The following is a 17,334-nucleotide window of genomic DNA, read 5'->3' on the forward strand; positions in this document are numbered from 1 at the left end:
TCAACGAGGTATTATTATTTTGTGTACTGGTGGTAAAGAGATCACAGAACCATAGGGCATCCGTCAGATTTTCATAAGTCCTAAACGCTAAATAATGAAAGCTGAGATTTTTTCATAAACAAGACTGCAGTTGTTGTCTTCAATTCCCAGATCTTGAACATACCGATAAATTATCCTTGCAATGTACTCTTCAACACACGGGGGAACATAAGGAAAATGGAGGCTGAGGCAAACAGAAAAATAAAAAAGGGTTAACAGTACAATCCTGTGCATGCCTAATCAGAAGTAAATCGCACTGAATAGAATGGGGCTTATTCCCAGGTAAGTGGGATAAGATTGCAGCTTGAATCTCCTTTAAGCCTCCCATTCGATTTCTGTCAAGAGTGCCAAGATTATCCTGATGCTTGAGCTGCAGCATGTAACTATAGTTATCTATTTGGAGTTTATATGCCTTTTAATTCTTATAAAAATATCCAAAGAGCACTGCTGGATCAGACCAGAGGTCCATCTGCCCATCATACTGTTTCCTATAGTAGGCAGCCAGATAGATGTTCATTGGAAGTTGGCAAGCAAGGCCTATTGTATATATGCAAGAATAGCAGCATGCACCAGGTTTCTTCCAAAACCTCAACCGTTTATTAGTACAATTCACTGTGAAAACCTGAGGCAGAAAAACTTGGACTGGAAGTGGAGAAGGGGGGAGTACAATTTAATCAAGAACTGCCCCTGGCCACTAGGCCAAAGATTGTTCTGCCCCAAAGAGCAGAACCAGCCCAACCATTCACACAACTTTCTACTCCAAAGGGGAAACTATTTCTTCCAGCTGGCTCACATGGCCTGCTCCTGCTGAGCCTTCTGGCTTGCCTCTTGGACAAAACAGGACACAGCCATCCCCTGCTGTTTACTTCCGTAGTAGTTGGAAGCTGCTTTGTGGGGCTGGCATAACCTACATTTTCTTAGTCATAGCCCTGACTCCTATATTGTAAGTATAAACATGTTGAACTTTATAACATTTTGATAAAGGGCAATTTTTAGAATGTTTACAAACTCAGAAAATAATATTAATTATAAAAATATTAATAAGACCTGAATTAGACTGCTACATTCTCTTTTGAGTAGGCACACTAATGTCAAATCTCATCTTCGGTTAAATAATCCTGGATTTCTGAATTGTTTTTTTATGAGGCAGCAATCACTTCCCCACCCCAGCCCACCCCCAGCTTTAAAATGAACCAGTTAATTCCTTCTCCAGACAGTGTGTGTGTGTTTGTGTGTTGACCATTGCTATGACTCCATTCATTGGCTAAAAAATGCTGAAAGGTAGGAACAGGCTAGTTTCTCACAAAACAAAGGGGCAGAATGCTGCACATTTTGTCTTATATCTTGGGTTTTACAAGAGCCAGAGACTTGCATTTTAAATAAAGCTAAGAATCTGGGAATTATGGCTTATGGGGGGGGGGGGCAATTGCTTGCTTCCGCCCTCACTGGACACGCATGATAGTGGGGGTATCAACTTTATAAGCCTTGGCCCTAATTCATTATCTTAAATACAGTGGGTAGTAAAATAATTCTAATCGATAGAAACCTGTGTGGTTATACATTACACTCCTCTGTTTTAAAAATCATTTTTGGTCTTAAGGATGTACCTGCCCAACTGGATCAGGCAGATCAAAAAGCCATAAAGTCCAACAACATTCTCTTTCCATAAAAAGATAAGAAGAGCACTTGACACTGTGTGATTTTATTTTTCCTATTTGTTCATGTTGTCTTCTCTATATCTCCTTACATCTACATATATTTCCCTTAAATGGTTGTTTATATCTTACTTCTAATATCTTATCACTTTTATTAATTTCTCTCATTTCTTAAACCCACCTTTACTTGATTTTCGTCAATAAAGATTGCTTCCCTCTATAACCTCTCCCTGCTCCTAGCAGATAACCTTGTAGACTTCAGACGCCACAATGAACCCTTGTCCGCTTCTGAAATGTGACAAACGTGGTGTGAAAAGAAATAGAATGCAAAGTTTGACCCTGAATACAAGCCTGAATTGTAAACATCCTGAAATGTATTTTGTAACCCAAAACATTTAAGTGTCCATTGAGAACATCATGAAATATGAAAAGATTAACTTTTAACCATTCCATGTCATGTGCATATAAAGTATTCTAGCCCAGCCCAGGTCAGGAAGGGGAAGTGTGAATGGAGAATGAATGGCTTTATTGCAGAAAGGCCAAATGGGGGTGCTCTGGTATGTGCTGAAGATTGCCAAAGTATCAGTTACAGAAGATGGAAATGAGCCAATAAAAGAGGAGGATGGCACGTTATAACCACAGAAGCAACCTTGAGAAATGTTGGGGAGTCGGAAGGAGGTGCCAGTCTGTCTTCAACAAACGTCAAACCTGGAAATTGGGAACATGATGTATTATCAACAAAGAACATACTGAACCCCTCTTTGATCTCATGAGCCCCAACAAGGGAAAAGGGTATAAAACCCCCGAATCTGCCATTGTTCAGGAGGGCCGTGGTTGCATCTGGATCGTTCGTATGTGCACATACCAACAGTGCCCTCAATCCACGGGATATGTATTAAGTGCTCTGGCCAAGTACTTGATAGCATGTGGTGAGTATCTGTTGGGTAGAGTTTACTGTCTGGGGATTAGATAAGGCGCAGTTATCTTTATTCTGACATACTTAACTGTTTGGGTTTGGATATAAGACAGCAGGCTTAGGACTGGGCCTGGCTGACACTGTATCACCGTTGCCTCAATGGGCCATTTGCGGTGTATGATCTGGAGCTGAGCAACAAACGGGCTAACTGTATATTTAGTCATTTAATGCACCACATTTGGGTAACTAAGATTTGACCAAGAGGTATGTAGCTTCTTGAGATTTGTTTTCTGTTGAGCTTGTACCTGAGAGGCGTGTAACCTCTTAACCCTCAGAGAACCTGAAACTCTCTGAGATTTCTTTGTAATTAAGTTTGTACCTAGGAGGCGTACAACCTCTTAAGCCTCAGAGAGTGTGTAACTCTCTGAGCAGGTTCTACTTTTGCTTATTTCTTTTATTTCAATAAATCTCCTTTCATCTACATTGGTTGTGTGCGTGTTCTTCTCCACCTCATAAGATCCAAAAACTCTCAGCCTGATCAACTGAGCAGTCCTGGGTAAATTGAAATCTGTATTTCACACTCTGCTGGATCACTGTTGTTATTGTTCAGTCGTTAAGTCATATCCGACTCTTCGTGACCCCATGGGCCATAGCACGCCAGGCCTTCCTGTCCTGCGCTCTCTCCCGGAGCGTGCTCAAGTTTATATTCATTGCATCAGTGATACTATCTAGCCATCTCATCCTTTGCCGTCCCCTTCTCCTTTTGCCTTCAATCTTTCCCAGCATCAGGGTCTTTTCCAGTGACTTTTCTCTTCGCATTAGGTGGCCAAAATATTTGAGCTTCAGTTTCAGTATCTGTCCTTCCAATGAGTAGTCAGGGTTGATTTCCTTTAGGATTGACTGATTTGACCTCCTTGCAGTCCAGGGGACTCGTAAGAGTCTTTTCCAGCACCGCAGTTCGAAAGCATCAATTCTTCGGCGCTCAGGATTCCTTATAGTCCAGGTCTCACAGCCATACATTACTACTGGGAAAACCATAGCTTTGATTAGACAGACCTTTGTCGTCAAGGTGATGTCTCTGCTTCTTACTATGCTGTCTAGGTTTGCCATAGCTTTCCTCCCAAGGAGCAAGCGTCTTTTAATTTCATGGCTTCAGTCACTGTCTGCGGTGATCTTGGAGCCCAAGAAAATAAAATCTGTCACCGCTTCCATTTCTTCCCCTTCCATATGCCAGGAAGTGATGGGGCCAGATGCCATGATTTTAGTTTTTTTAATGTTGAGATTCAAACCAGCTTTTGCACTCTCCTCTTTCACCCCCAACAAGAGGCTCTTTAGGTCCTCTTCGCTTTCTGCCGTTAGGGTAGTATCGTCTGTGTATCTGAGGTTGTTGATAATTCTCCCAGCAATCTTAATTCCGACCTGTGATTCATCCAACCCGGCATTTCTCATGATGTACTCTGCATATAAGTTAAATAAGCAGGGCGACAATATGCAGCCTTGTTGTACTCCTTTCCCAGTTTTGAACCAATCGGTTGTTCCATGTCTGGTTCTTACTGTTGCTTCTTGACCCTCGTACAGGTTTCTCAGGAGGCAGGTAAGGTGGTCTGGTACTCCCATCTCTTTAAAAATTTGCCACAGTTTGTTGTGATCCACACAATCAAAGGCTTTAGCGTAGTCAGTGAAGCAGAAATAGACGTTTTTCTGGAATTCTCTTGCTTACTCCATGATCCAGCAAATGTTGGCGATTTGATCTCTAGTTCCTCTGCCTCTTCGAAACCCAGCTTGTACTTCCGGCTGTTCTCGGTTCACATACTGCTGAAGCCTAGCTCGTAGGATTTTGAGCATCACCTTGCTGGCATGTGAAATGAGCGCAATTGTACGGTAGTTGGAACACTCTTTGGCATTGCCCTTCTTTGGAATTGGAATGTAAACTGACCTTTTCCAGTCTTGTGGCCACTGTTGAGTGTTCCAAATTTGTTGGCATATTGAGTACAGCACTTTAACAGCATCATCTTTTAGGATTTTAAATAGCTCAGCTGGAATACTGTCATCTCCACCAGCTTTGTTGTTAGTCATGCTTCCTAAGGCCCACTTCACTCTCTAGGATGTCCGGCTCAAGTTCAGTGACCACACTATCATGGCTATCAGGGACATTCAGATCTTTCCTGTATAGTTCTTCTGTGCATTCTTTCCACCTCTTCTTAATCTCATCTACTTCGGTTAGGTCCCCGCCTTCTTTGTCCTTTATCATGCCCGTCTTTGCACAAAACGTTCCCTTGAGATCTCCAATTTTCTTGAAAAGATCTCTAGTCTTTCCCATTCTATTCTTTTCCTTGATTTCTTTGCATTGTTCATTTAAGAAGGCCTTCTTGTCTCTCCTTGCTATTCTCTGGAACTCTGCATTCAGCTGGATATATCTTCCCCTTTCTCCCTTGCTTTTCGCTTCCCTTCTTTCCTCAGCTACTTGTAAAGCCTCATCAGACAGCCACTTGGCTTTCTTGCATTTCCTTTTCTTTGGGATGGATTGAATTGCTGCCTCCTGAACAATGTTATGGACCTCCGTCCATAGTTCCTCAGGCACTCTGTCTATCAGGTCTAATCCCTGAAATCTATTCCTCACCTCCACTGTATATTCATAAGGGATATGATTTAGGTCATACCTGAATGGTTTAGTGGTTTTCCCTACGTTCTTCAATTTCAGCCGAAATTTTGCAACAAGAAGCTCATGATCTGAGCCACAGTCAGCTCCAGGTCTTGTTTTTATTGACTGTATAGGGCTTCTCCATTTTGGCTGCAAAGTACATAATCAATCTGATTTCAGTATTGACCATCTGGTGATGTCCATGTGTAAAGTCGCCTCTTGTGCTGTTGGAAAAGAGTGTTTGCTATGATCAGCGTGTTCTCTTGGCCAAACTTGATTAGCCTTTGTCCTCCTTCATTTTGTACACCAAGGCCATGCTTGCCTGTTATCCCGGTGATTTCTTGACTTCCTCCTTTGGCTTTTCAATCCCCTATGATGAAGAGGACATCTTTTTTTGGTGTTAGTTCTAGAAGGTGTTGTACATCTTCATAGATCCAATCAACCTCAGCTGCTTCGGCCTCAGTGGTTGGGGCATAGACTTGAATTACTGTGATGTTGAATGGTTTGCCTTGGATTCGTACTGAGATCATTCTGTCGTTTTTGAGATTGTACCCCAGGACTGCTTTTCCCACCCTTTTCTTGACTATGAGTGCTACTCCATTTCTTCTAAGGGATTCTTGCCCACAGTAGTAGATATGATGGTCACCTGAATTAAATTCGCCCATGCTTGTCCATTTTAGTTCGCTGATTCCCAAGATGTAGATGTTCAGTCTTGCCATCTCATGTTTGACCACCTCCAACTTACCTTGATTCATTGATCTTACATTCCAAGTTCCTAAACAATAGTGTTCTTTAAAGCATTGGATTTTCTTTTCACCACCAGACACATCCACAGCTGAGTGTCCTTTTGGCTTTGGCCCAGCCGTTTTACTGTTTCTGGTGCTACTTGGAAATACCCTCTGCTCTTCCCCAGTAGTATATTGGACACCTTCCGACCTGAAGGGCTCATCATCCAGCATCATATCTTTTAGCCTTGTGATACGTTTCATGGGGTTTTCTTGGCAAGAATACTGGAGTGGGTTGCTTATGGCTTCACTGAGTTACGCATGCCCCTTCGCCACAACAAGGCAGTGATCCATGAAGGGGGTGCTGGATCATACCAATGATCTATCTGTCTTGTCAAACATCCAATTTCTATAGTGGGCAGCCAGATGCCTATCGGAGCCTACAAGTAGGACATGAAGTCAACAACCCTCCCCTATTTTTGCAGCCCAACAGCTGGCATTCGGGGGCATCCCTCCTTTGAGCCTGGAGTCTGCATATAGCCCTGCTCACATGCAGGGCACATAGGCAGCAGCTCTTCCCTGTTATTTGTCCCCAGTGTTCAGAGGCATACTGTTTCCAAACGTGGAGGATCTATTTAGCTATCACGGCTTATAGACACTGCTGGACCTAGCCTGTCACATCTGGGAGAGCTGAAGTAAAAGGTGCAATGTCATTAAAATACATATATAGGAATTACAGTTGCTAAATACTGCAAAAACAGGTTGAAGGTAGATCTTCCCCTTTGCATTCCCCCCCACCCAGTATGGTAGGGTATTCGGTGGGTGTATTAGGGTGCAGCACAGGCACATGGCTTTTTTCAGAGGTTTGATGTGCCTGTAACCAGGATCGGGCCACATGCAGCCCTTTCTGAGTTTGATCTCAGTATTTGCACAGCTGGTAAAGATGAGAGAATTACGGCATGGTCCTGTCCGCTATTAGCGCAGATTATTTGTAGGCCACATCAGTTTTGAGGCAACTTTTTCCATGCAGTTTGATGGCTCTAGAAAATAAAAACAGAAGACCACAAAATGCCTGCATATGTATTATAAAATCTCTGGTTTCCTGGAGAAGCGGCGAGACCCCAGGGCATGGTTTAGCATAGGGCTGTCATACACTTAATCAAGCACTGGCCAGCGCAATGGGCCACAATACACTAGTGTTGCCCCTTCTCCTACTGCATATGCTTACTAGTCTCCTGTCATCAAGCCATGCCTATATTATTCCATTAGTAGAGGTGTCCAGAGCACCGTCTGGTCTAGTTATGTTGGATGAGTTTCAATTATTGAGGCTTGAGGATGTGGACAAGGCGCTCGGCCAAGTCCAATTGACCACTTGTGTGCTTGACCCCATGTGTCAAGCACATGTGTGCTTGTCACATGTGTCAAGCACACTTGAAATAAGCCCTTCATGGCTTATTACATCAAACAAGGAGGGATGTCTGGCTCGGTCCAGGAGGTTGTAATTTTCTCCCTGAGAGAGGGAGTTGGGCTGGCCTCTTTAAAAGAGGCGGTAATCAGGCCACTCCTGAAAAAGCCTAACCTGGATCCAGAGGATGTTGACAACTATAGGCCAGTGGCCAACATCCCCTTCCTAGGCAAGGTGCTGGAGTGGGTGGTTGCAGGACAACTCCAGGCACTCTTGAATGAAATAGATTATCTAGATTCATTTCATTGGGGCTACAGGCCTGGTTTTGGAATGGAAACTGCCTTGGTCGCCCTGTGGGATGACCTTTGCCGGGAGAGGGACAGGGGGAGTGTGACTCTATTGATACTCCTGTACCTCTCAGCCCCTTTCGATATGATCAACCATGGTATCTTTCTGGATAGGTTGTCTGGGTTGGGAGTTGGAGGCACTGCACTGCAGTGGTTCCACTCCTATATGGATGGCCAATTCCAGAAGGTGGTGCTGGGGGATTATTGCTCTGGGCCATGGCAATTATGCCAGGGGGTTCCACAGGGCTCTATTTTATCCCCAATGCTGTTCAACTTCTACATGAAATGGCTGGGGGAGGTTTTCCAGAGGGGTGGGCTGAGGTGCCATCAATATGCGGATGACACCCAGCCCTGCTCTTTTTCATCAAATCTAGGTGAGGCAATGGTTGTTCTGTATCAGTGCTTGGGCACGGGAATGTACTGGAAGAGGGCCAATAAACTGAGACTCAATCCAGACAAGACAGAGGTACTGTTAGTGGGTGGTTCATCTGGCGACTAGGTGTTCTGGAGGGGTTTACACTCCCCCGTAAAGGATCAGGTTCATAGTTTGGGGGTGCTCTTGGACCCAGAACTGTCACTTGAGGCACAGGTGGACTCGAGGAGGATCTTCATAACAACGGAATGAGAATCACATTGGAGTGTTATCTGGATTTTCATGGAATTGGCTTTGGTCCATCAGGGACACATGAAGCAAGAAAAGCTAAGTGTACCGTACCTTAAAAATCTGTTTTTCACGGGTCACACAGTGCTTGAAAGCAACATACTTCCGAGTTGAGTGGGGGGAACAGAACTGAATGTCATCAACCTGGCAGGTGCTGCTCAACCAATGAGAGAGGCTTGTTTCCCACCACTGTCCAGGCTCCCTGCAGCTACCACATTATTATCCCTGACAGCATCTGAAGGCTCCCCATGAGAATACCCCACCAGCGCAATTTCACCCCATTCCAGCCAACAGTCAGGAAGTTAGAGCTCCCACCCCCTTTCTCCTAGCGATCTAGCCGCCTCACTCATTCTCAGTCTGCACCCTCTGTTGCCTGCTTCTCCCCCCACCCACCCCCCTGCTGAGAATCTGTAGCATCTTTTTCCCATGGAGAAAATCAGAGCCCCACTAGTACTAGCTATCCAGCAAGAGGAGGTGGCCAGGAGCAGGAGCCTGCAGTCCCAGTATTTTGCTGTATCGATAGGGCGATACAGTGAAAACTAAAGAATGCAGGAGAGGGAGGAGAGGAGGCAGCCAACAGAGGCGGCAGCAGGAGCAGCAGCACTAGTAAAGGGAGGCAAGTCCAGTCAGCCCTTTCCCTCCATGTAGAGAAGCAGCAAAGTAACCCAAGCATCAGAGAAGGCTCTCAAGGGGGACGGGCTGGGAAATGGAGGCTAGTTACTCCCACTGGTGATGAGGAAGTACAGCGCGATTCTGAAGGCACGGAAGAGCACTCTAGCGCTTTGATGAGTTGGAAAGGCAGGCTAGTTACTCTAGTTACCTAGGTCACAGCCAGGTGAAAGACACACCCCTAGGAATGCCTGATCATATTTATCCATGCTCTGATAACCTTTCATTTGGATTACTGCAATGCCTTATACATGGGGCTGTCTTTGAAAACAGTCTGGAAAATTCAGCTGGTCCAAAACAGGGCAGCAAAATTATTAACAAGAACTGGCCAACAAGATCACATTACGCCAGTACTTTTTCAGCTGCACTGCAGGTCCGGGCCCGATTCAAAGTGATGTTATTAATATTCAAAGCCTTTAAACAGCTTGGGGCCAGGTTCTCTGAAGGATCGCCTTCTTCCATATGTACCTGCCTGAACTCTAAGATCATCTGCAGGGGGGCTTCTCTGGGAGTCCCTGCCAAAGGAAATGAGGCAGGTGGCTACCAGATTTTTCTGCCCAGTTAGCAAAAAAAAATTGTTTTAAAAAGAGATAAAAACAGCAATTGGTGCAACTAAGGAATGAAACAGGGATCAAAGCCCCCAAATCAGGCAAGTGGGCATAGTGTTGGGAAGGGGGTGTGCTTGTCTGGGAAAGCTTGTGGGCCAGATTAGGAACCTCTGGCCCATGGGACAGGATTTCCCAATCCCTGCCTTAGAAGGAGGTAACTGGAGACAAATGTTGTTTCTGTGACATAAGGTTTAGTTACACACATATGCAGGCTAAGGGTAAGAAGAGAGTTCACTGCATTAGCGCTCCAACAGATTCCTGTTCCCCATCAGTTGACTAGGGGAACCTCTGGTTAGGGGTGTTGGAGAAATCCACAATGGAACCAAATGACTTGGGATTTTCATGAATCTGACCCACGGACAACGCAGCGGATTGGCTTCTCTCCTGTCGGGAGGATTCCCTGGACTTGAGGACTGGTTTTCTAACTTTTCCACATTTTGTGCAAATTTTGTCGTGGAAAATTAAAAAAGCAGGCCCAAAACGCACATTTTCCCCATAGGCTAAAGCATGCAAATGCACATTTTGGAGGAATTTGTGTATTTTCTCATGTGCGAAAATGCAATTTAGCACAAATTCGGAAACAAAAAAAATCTGATTCCGTCGATTTCTGGACTATGGAATGAAAGGTGCCTGACAATCCATGAAACACAGGCAGAATGGATTTTACACAATCCATACCTCCCTACCCATAGTGCCATAGGATTTCCTGTAGAGAGCAACTCAGCTATCTGTCTGCTTTTCAGATCCACTTTCATCACTAACTTCCTGCTCTGCACACAGATCTCTATCACCCCCCTCCATGTCTACTGGGGGAAAGAAAGATGAGCCATCTCCACCCATCACCATTGCCTTCTTGGGCCATCCTTGCTCCCATTGAATATACCACCAGAATGGTGCCAATTATCAGACTTCCTTTGTTAGGTCTTAAGAGATGCACCCTCACTAATAGCTCTATTTACAGAAATTTTAAGGGCCAAGGACTACATTAAGAATCCTGAATCTCTTTGCAGTCATAGGCACTGGGCTGTAAGGGACCCCTGAAAGGTCATTCAGACAAACTCAAAACCTATAATGATTTAACAGGTGGAGTAAATTTTCTCTATAGTTGCTAAAGAAGGCAGCCTTTTAAAAAGGATTAAACACATTCATGAAGCATAAAGCTATCAGTCAGTTTATTTATTTGTATCACGGTGGATCTGTATCAACGTCTATTAGTAATTGTGTTTGTTTGAGTTAAGCCCTGCCCTTCAACAAGCACTGCAGGTGTGTAGATCACATGTCCAGGAAATAGTTCACTTGCCTGTTCTGGATGGGCTTACACTCCCACTGAAGGAGCAGCTGCGTAGTCTGGGGGTAATCCTGGATCCATCTTTGTCACTTGAGGCCCAGGGGGCTTCACTGCTGGGAGTCCCTTTTACCAGCTACAGCTGGTATGCCAGCTACAGCTGTTCCTGGACTGTGATAGCTTAGCCATAGTGGCACAGGCATTGGTAGCCTCAAGACTGGATTATTGTAAAGCACACTACGGGGGGCTACCCTTGGGCTCAATCCAGAAGCTGCAGCTGGTGCAGAATTCAGTAGCAAGGCTGCTAACGGGGGCCTCTTTCCGACAGCAAGCTACACCTTTGCCAAAAGAACCATACTGACAGCCAATAAGCTACTGGGGAAATGTAAGGATTGTTGTTAACATATAAAACCCTAACCAACTTGGAACCAGGTTATCTTAGGGAGGGCCTCTCCTCTTATGGCTCTGCCTGATCTCTGCAGTCATCAGAGGGAGCACCTCTGAGGGTGCCACGTGCTCCTGAGGTTTGCCTCGTGGGCACCTGCAGTAGAGCTTTTAGTGTTGCAGCACCCGCCCTCTGGAACCCTTCACCAATTGACGCTAGAGAGGCCCTCACAGTTCTGACATTCAGATGTCTTCTTAAAACTCATCACTTCACGCAGTCTTTCCCTGAAGAGTGACCCAGTCAGCTATGGTTTGTAGCGGGCAGTACACTGTGTGGTTTTATTGCTGATTAATTTGTATTCTGTTGTTGTTTTTGTTATACTGTTGTTTTGATGCCGTTGTATTTCATGTTCACTGCTTTGATGCCTCTGTGGAAATGTAATATAAATATTATATTATAATATAAATTCAATATAAATTTGAATAATAAATTTTGCTGCTTTGGAGGCAGGGGAGTAGAATTCCGACGTTCTGAAAGTACTGTGGAATACAGTGGCCGAGGTAGGGATCAGAGACAGCGGAAGTGAAAAGGGGAGGCAAGGAACTTGAAATGAAAAAGTTAATGCTGAGAGGGGGCAGGGGCTGCCCCAGAAGGAGTGGACAGCAGGGCGTACAATGCTGTTGACATCCCAAAACATCCTGCCAGGCTCCACCCACCATTAAAGAAAAACCAGCTGTGTAAAGATCCAATTTAAAATCCTGCAAAGAACCTGGAAGAAGAAGGAGTGGTAACCTGCGGGATAAAAGCTTCATGTGGAGGAGCCCTTACTCATGCAACATTAGGCCCATGCAATTAATGGCACTGAATGCCTCCTAGACAGAGGGTTCTTTTGTGAGTGTTGGGACACCCCATATATATTGGGTCCAGCCCTGTTTGGGTTCTTGTTCTCCACCGTCATAACAGAAGGGTAGGGTAGATGGCATTCTCTTACATGTTTGAAGATGACTGGGAGTCCTGGGCCCCCATCTTTGACCCCTGAGCTCATCAAACAGTCTAATATAAACATGAAAACAAATGAAAAGTTCATGGAGTTCTCAGTTTTCTTAACTGCATTGCTACTTCCTCTGCCAGAGTTGTGACTATTGCAGACACTAATTTGGTCTCTATGGCAAAAGTCTTTAAAGTCCTTGTTTCTTACTTGTAAGGTTTTTTTAAGTGGTCCTTGAAATCCCTCATTAATCCTGAGAGCAGCTTAATGATGCCCTTTGCAGAGTTTCACCATGAGATGTCATGATCTAGACCTTGAGCCACATTTGCAAAGAAGGCTGCTGTTGCTTCTTATTGATTTGAGACTTCTCCACTGTCTGTCTTTCTGAATGAAGAAATATGTGCATTGCCCCTGGCTGACCACATTACTGACACATGGCTATAGATGGAGTTCTTGGTCATAAAGAAATGAACTTTCTGGCCACAACGGTATTGGAGCTGCTTAACTTCACACCGGAAAGTTTTGCTGAAAGTGTGGTAAATGAAAGGGTTGTAGGCTGTTGATGATTTAGCAAACAGACATGGCAGTAAGGTAATGAAGTGTGGTATTGACTCACTGGAGTGAAATATTGACCGGAAGCTGACTGCAGCATACGGTGTCCATGCACTGAGGAATCCTACACTGATCAGTATAGCCATCTGGAAAAAAACAACCATATATAGTTAGCCATTGGCTCGTCTTGATTTTCTCCCTCAATATGTCCTTTTCAATCAATGAGGAAAATGGATTAATTCCTTAATGTTTAAGGGATATTTAAATGATTAGCTCTTGCACAGTGCTTCTCATTTGAGACTGTCCATGTATTTCTTCTCCCCTAAGAGCAAAAAGCAGTATACTCTGAAGCAAGGCAGTTCTTCAGTAGTATAGAACAACACAAGGTAATTTTGGGTCAGAAATTAAGAACAGCAAATCTTATGTTATTGGATGCTCTGTATTTTAAAAGAATATTGTCAAAGAAAACTTTTCTTCTGTTTATTTCCAAGTGTTCACTTTTATTGTTCAGCTGAACAAAAGACAGACAGACAAGTATGGAAGAGAATCCGTGGATTCGCTTAATAAATAAATAAATAATTCTCAGGGTATTTAAACATGGATACAGACAAGGGCACGTTTGGCAACAGTAGATTGGATACAAAATCCAGCAAAATGACAGAGAAAATCATTAATTGACTACTCATCAGGTTCAAGCTTGTCTCACACAATCTACCTAATCATACTTACTAGTTCTTGGCTATGTGCAGTTTCACTTTTAGCTAATGAAGTTTCTTTCTCAATATGATTATTTCATATTATAGTCCTATGGAAGTTGAACATAATGGTTCTTCCACACCGTATCTTTAATATCTCACAGAACTACACATAAAATGGAGAGGAGGAGGATTATGTATGCCACCTTGGGTTCCTTGAGGAAGAAAAAAGGCAGGATATAAATGTAATAAATAAATAATACATAGAGCATGCTTCCTCTATGAACTCACATACTGCAAGACTCAAAGAGCCTTACATTAAATACATTTATCATGAAATTAGCTACCAGCATGTATGGCAATAAACGTTCATGCTAGAGCTGGAAACAAAAACCTATTACAGGAGTTCCTGTCTGTCTGAAAAAGTGTAGCCAAATCATACATGAAAGCATGCACAAAACAATCAGCCCAACCCATCACTTCCAAATATACATTTAATTTTTTGTTAGAAATGGGCAACAATGCTTGTTAGTTAATTGTTTGGGCCAGTAGGAAGTGATAGTTATGATAATCTTTCTGCCCTTGCTAATTAATCCTGTCTCTGGTAAATAACGGGTTAACTTGCTTAACCTGTCTTTCATTGCCCTTTGTCTGCTCCTATATCTTGACCACTTCCCTTCTTATCTCACCTCCTCCCTTTTTCTCCTCTGTCTGCAATGAGGTGCTGTTTTATTTTCCGCCAGCTGAGAAGACTATGTATATTCCTTCTTTACCTTTGCTTCCAAATATTCCCACAGGTTATAGGCCTAGATGAATCGATATGCAGATTAAGCAAGTTTGCAATTAAAGGAATGGTGGAGAAAGAAAGGTTTGATTTTTATTTTTTTTAGAATGGCATTACAAGTAAATGGTTTTGTGGTTCAAAAACTGGTTCCCAGTGATTAAGAGACTTGAAAGCGCAGCTTTATATATTCCAATCTCTACAGCCAGCAGATGTAGCCAAGATTAGAGGAGAGGAATATGCAAGTAGCATGGTTAAAAGGCTCTTTTAACCTTTTAAAAAAGGCTCTTTATGGCTGGTCCTCCCTTCAAGACAAAGTACTACTTTGCAAAAAGCTTTATAGAAAGGACCTGGAAGAGGGTCAACATCCCTTGGCACACCTTGATGAGATACTGGAAATGATACAGAAGCTTGAAGCTTTAAGAGATAAAATTGGTGAGGTACAAAAATTATGAATTCTATTGTCTTCCCTACCACATTCTTGGTCTCCGCTTATCTCAGCCATGAGCACTACAGAAAATCCAAGTTTTAATGCTGTGTTGTCATCCTATCATTATGAGGCAGAAAGAAAAAGAAATGAGTCTGAACTGGGATCTTCTACACAGAGCTCAGGATCAAGTTTCAGAGCTGTATACGGCCAATCAGAGAGAAAGATGCAAATTGAGTGTTTTGGATGTGTTTTGGATGTGGTAGGCGTGGCCATTTGAACAACCGAGTGGTTCAAAATTGGGAAAGGAGTACGACAAGGCTGCATATTGTCACCCTGCTTATTTAACTTATATGCAGAGTACATCATGAGAAATGCCACGTTGGATGAATCAGAGGTCGGAATGAAGATTGCTGGGAGAATTATCAATAACCTCCGATATGCAGACGATGGCAGAAAGTTAGGGCCATTCAGCCCTAATGGCAGAAAGTGAAGAGGATCTAAAGAGCCTCTTGTTGAGGGTGAAAGAGGGGAGTGCAAAAGCTGGTTTGAAACTCAACATTAAAAAAACGAAGATCATGGCATCTGGCCCTATCACTTCCTGGCATATAGAAGGGGAAGAAATGGAAGCAGTGACAGATTTTACTTTTTTGGGCTCCAAGATCACCGCAGACGGTGACTGCAGCCATGAAATTAAAAGACGCTTGCTCCTTGGGAGGAAAGCTATGGCAAACCTAGACAGCATAGTAAGAAGCAGAGACATCACCTTGACGACAAAGGTCCGTCTAATCAAAGCTATGGTTTTCCCAGTAGTAATGTATGGCTGTGAGAGCTGGACTATAAGGAAGGCTGAGCGCCGAAGAATGGATGCTTTCGAACTGTGGTGCTGGAGAAGACTCCTACGAGTCCCCTGGACTGCAAGGAGGTCAAATCAGTCAATCCTAAAGGAAATCAACCTGAGTGCTCATTGGAAGGACAGATACTGAAGCTGAAGCTCCAATATTTTGGCCACCTAATGCGAAGAGAAAACTCCCTGGAAAAGACCCTGATGCTGGGAAAGACTGAAGGCAAAAGGAGAGGGGGACGGCAGAGGATGAGATGGCTAGATAGCATCACCGATGCAATGAATATGAACTTGAGCACGCTCCGGGACAGAGCGCAGGACAGGAAGGCCTGGCGTGCTATGGTCCATGGGGTCACGAAGAGTCGGACACGACTGAACGACTGAACAACAACAAGGCGTGGCCATCGAAATCAAGACTGCAGAGAGAGTAATTTGAGCTCTGCCAATTTACAAATGGCTGGATAGCTGGAAGGACAGAGAAAGAAGGACTTTAAAGGGAATAATTCAAGTCAAATCAAACATAACGGTACTCCTAGAGGACATAGAGACTTTAGTGCTGTACAGGCTAGTTACAACTATAATAGTTGGGTTGTTGATTCGAGAGCAAGTACTCATATTTCCAGTGATAAGAATTTTTTTTTTTTATAATACTGATGAAAATGAGAAAGGCCAGATATTTGTGGCAGATGGAAATTCAGTACAGATAAAAGGATGCGGTAAAGGCAAATTGCATTTTGATGATTATTCTATTGATGTCACAAATGTGAAGTGTGTTCCACAGATGGATGGTAATGTGTTCAGTGTTTCCAGTTTGAACAAGAAAGGCTTTGATATGTTATTTAGTAAAAATGGACTGTGTACTATAACTGCAAATGGACAGACCTATGCAAAGGCCACTGAGAGCGATGGTGTATTTCTACTGAATAATATACAACAGCAAGTAAATTCAATTAGATGTGTGAATCTGACTGTTTGGAACTGTGGCATAGACGTTTTGCTCATCACAATGTTGAGTCCATACTTGATTTGGAAAGGAAAGATCTAGCAAGAAATATTTCTATAAAGATGTGCAATGACAATACAGAAAGATGTGTATGTTGCATTAAAGGAAAAGGCATAAGACCTTCAGTCCCAAAACAGAAAGATATATGACACACAACCATTACAACTAGTTCACTCTGAGCTGTGTGGTCCAATTCAAACAACAACTAAACCTGGAAATCTGTATTTTTTGACCTTCATTGATGACTATAGTAGGTATGCAGTCATCTATCTATCGAGGGAAAAAGCCAAGTTCTTCAATTATTAAAGCAGTATATGGCAGTTGTGAGCAATAAATTCAATCAAAATGTGAAGGTGTGGCAAAAAGATAATGGGGTGAGTATACTGATAGTGCTGTACAAGATTTCTTGAGAAAGCAAGGCACAGAGTACAAGCCAACCACACCCTTTTTTCCAGAACACAATGGGACAAGTAAGAGATTTAATAAGATGATTATGCAAATGACTGTATGTTTACTTTTGGACTCTAATGTTCCCAATAAATACTGGGGAGAAACTGTGATGACCGCAACTTATTTGCATAAGAGATTGTCCACCAAAGCAACAGGGCGGACGCCCTTTGAACTTTGGCATTCGAGGAAGCCCAATATAGGGCATATCAAGGTGTTTGGATATAAAGTTTATGCTCACGTACCAAAGGAGAAGAGATC

Source organism: Heloderma suspectum, chromosome 1 (assembly GCF_057233095.1).
Source record: "Heloderma suspectum isolate Gila_16-S chromosome 1, 16-S_ref, whole genome shotgun sequence".
Lineage (NCBI taxonomy): Eukaryota > Metazoa > Chordata > Lepidosauria > Squamata > Helodermatidae > Heloderma > Heloderma suspectum.